The following is a 3,038-nucleotide window of genomic DNA, read 5'->3' as shown; positions in this document are numbered from 1 at the left end:
AGTAGAGACGGGGTTTCACCATGTTGACCAGGATGGTCTCGATCTCTTGACCTCGTGATCCACCCGCCTCAGCCTCCCAAAGTGCTGGGATTACAGGCGTGAGCCACCGCGCCTGGCGAGACTCCATCTCTAAATAAATAATTAAATAAATGGTCATGACAGTCTGTGTCTTGTTTTTTTCTTTCTTTTGAGACAAGAGTCTCACTCTGTCACCCAGGCTGGAGTGCAGTGGTGCCATCTCAGCTCACTGCAACCTCTGCCTCCTGGGTTCAAGTGATTCTCATACCTTAGCCTCCTGACTAGCTGGAATTTACAGCTGTGTGCCACCATGCCCGACTGGGCTCAAGTGATCCTCTCACCTCAGCCTACTGAGTAGCGGGGACTATAAGCATATGCTACTCATACCTGGCTAATTAAAAAAAATTGGCAAGGTGTTGTGGCTCATGCCTGTAATCCCAACACTTTGCGAGGCTGAGGTGAATGGATTACGTAAGGTCAGGAGTTCAGGACCAGCCTGGTCAACATGGTGAAACTCCATCTCTACTAAAAATACTAAAAATTAGCTGGGTGTGGTGGCGGGTGCCTATAATCCCAGTTACTTGGGAAGCTGAGGTAGGAGAATCGCTTGAACCTGGGAGGTGGAGGTTACAGTGATCTGAGATAGCACATTGCACTATAGCCTGGAGGACAAGAACAAGACTCCGTCTTAAAAAATTTTTTTTTTGGTTAGGCACAGTGACTCAGGCCTATAATCCCAGCACTTTGGGAGGCAGAGGCCAGCAGATCACTTGAGGTCAGGAGTTTGAGACCAGTCTGGCCAACATGGCAAAACCCCATCTCTACTAATACAAAAATTACCCGGGTGTTGTGCATGCCTGTAGTCTCATGCAACTGGGGAGGCTAAGGCAGGAGAATTGCTTGAACAGAGGTTGCAGTTTGCCAAGTTCTCACCAGCCTGGGCAACAGAATGTTGCACTCCAGCCTGGGCAACAGAATGAGACTTCATCGGCCGGGCTCACGCCTGTAATCCAAGCACTTTGGAGGCGGATCACCTGAGGTCGGGAGTTCAAGAATAGCCTGATCAACATGGTGAAACCCCGTCTTAAAAAAAAAAAATTAAAAAAAAAAAAGAGACTTCATCTTAAAAAATATATATATGTTTATATATAAATATATATTTATGTATAAACATATATATATAATTATATATAAACATATATAAATATATTTATATATATAAACGTATATATAAATATATATATATATTTATATATAAACGTATATATAAATATATATACGTTTATATATATATAAATATATATTTTTATATATAAATATATATACATATATATAATATATATACATATATATATATTTTATATATATACATATGTATAATATATTATATATATGTGTGTGTGTGTGTGTGTGTGTATGTATATATATATATATATATATATATATATATATAAATGAGTCTTGCTACATTGCCAGTGCTGGTCTTGAGCTCCGGAACTCAAGTGATCCTCCCACCTCAGCCTCCCAGATTGCTAGGATTACAGGTGTGAGCCTACTTGTATGCTATGGGATACAGGGTTGAGCAGAAAATAACCCAGCCCCTACCCTCAAGAGGCTTACAGTCTAGTGGTGGGGACAAATATTAATCAAGTACTCAAGCAGTGTGAAAAGCCAAATGTAATTATCATCATCCCTGGAGTTACAGAGAGCTAGATGGCTGAAATGGCAGTGAAGGGACCCCTGAGCTGAGAGCTGGTGGATGGGCTAACAAGCAAAGAGAGGGAAGAACATTCCAGAAAAAGAAATTGCATGTCTAAAGGCCCTAGGGAGCACAGAGACTAAAAGAGGCCAGCATGGCAGGCAGAGAGGGAGGGACATAGAGAGGGAGATGAAGCTGGGAGGCCTTGGCCTTGTCAAGGAGTTTTGGCTTTATTCCAAGTACAGCAGGCAGCTGTTTAAGCTCAGGGCATAAAGGAAGAGGGTAACTGTAGCCTCATCAGATCTGATATAGTTCCGGCTAAGAACAGTCAACTGGGGAAGAATTGATGGGTTTCCTGGCAATGAAAGAAACTGACAAGTAGTGAATCAGAGAAAAATACTTAGCCCAAGGGCATGTCCATTCCTGGAATCAGCCCATATCCAAAGGCTGTTTGATTGGGCAGGCTTGGGGTAGGCAAAAAGGCCCACTCCCTTAGTCAAGGTGGGACGTCTCTGAAGGGTGGTCCTACTCCTTGAGCTCCCTGTGGGATGACCAAGACCTTAAAACAAAGATAAACATGTAGAATGATCTGCCCAGGATTTCAGAGAAGAGTGGGGAGGACACTGGCTCCACCTGCGCAGCGGGAAAATCCTGTTCCACCCAGGGCAGGGGTCCCAGTCCTAGAACCCGCCCCTTCCTTCCTTCTGCTGATCCCCAGAAGAACAGTGAGGGGTGTGTGTGTGTGTGTGTGTGCGCGCGCGCGCGCCTTTGGCTCCAGGATCCTGTTCTAACTTTCTCACCTACTTGCTCTGTGACCTTGAGTAAATCCGCTTCTCTCTCCTGGCCCCAGTTTCTTGATTGGAAAGAGAGGAAGTTGAAGTAATCAGTGACTCCACTTTTGGGGTGGTTCATAGACCATTTGAGAGTTTGTTGAAAGCTACGACCATTAAGCACATAATTTCTGGCAGCTGCAGTGGTTCCTGTAGCCCTGGAGTGGGGCTGGGGAGCAGACTTTACCTGGGCCTCAAGTGAAGAATTCTTGGATGAGACATAAACAGGCAGCTTTTATGACGGCCTGCTAAGAACCAAGTCTCATACTGTGTTGTAGTCATCACTACAATCCTTTAAGCATTACTTTCCCCACTTGGAGCTGGGACATAGCACTTAAGTGACTTGCCCAAGCTGAGAAGAGCTGAACTAGGACCCCTAAGCCAGGTCTTTGTGAAGCTAAGACCTGCTCCAATGGGAGACATCGCTGCGATTACCCTTTCCCATTCTGCCACTGCCCCCGTAATACCACACATTTTAGACCTTATAGCTA

Source organism: Cebus imitator, unplaced genomic scaffold (assembly GCF_001604975.1).
Source record: "Cebus imitator isolate Cc_AM_T3 unplaced genomic scaffold, Cebus_imitator-1.0 Scaffold193, whole genome shotgun sequence".
NCBI classification, from domain to species: Eukaryota; Metazoa; Chordata; class Mammalia; order Primates; family Cebidae; genus Cebus; species Cebus imitator.
The sequence above is the reverse complement of the archived record's forward strand: the minus strand, read 5'-3'. Positions refer to the sequence as shown.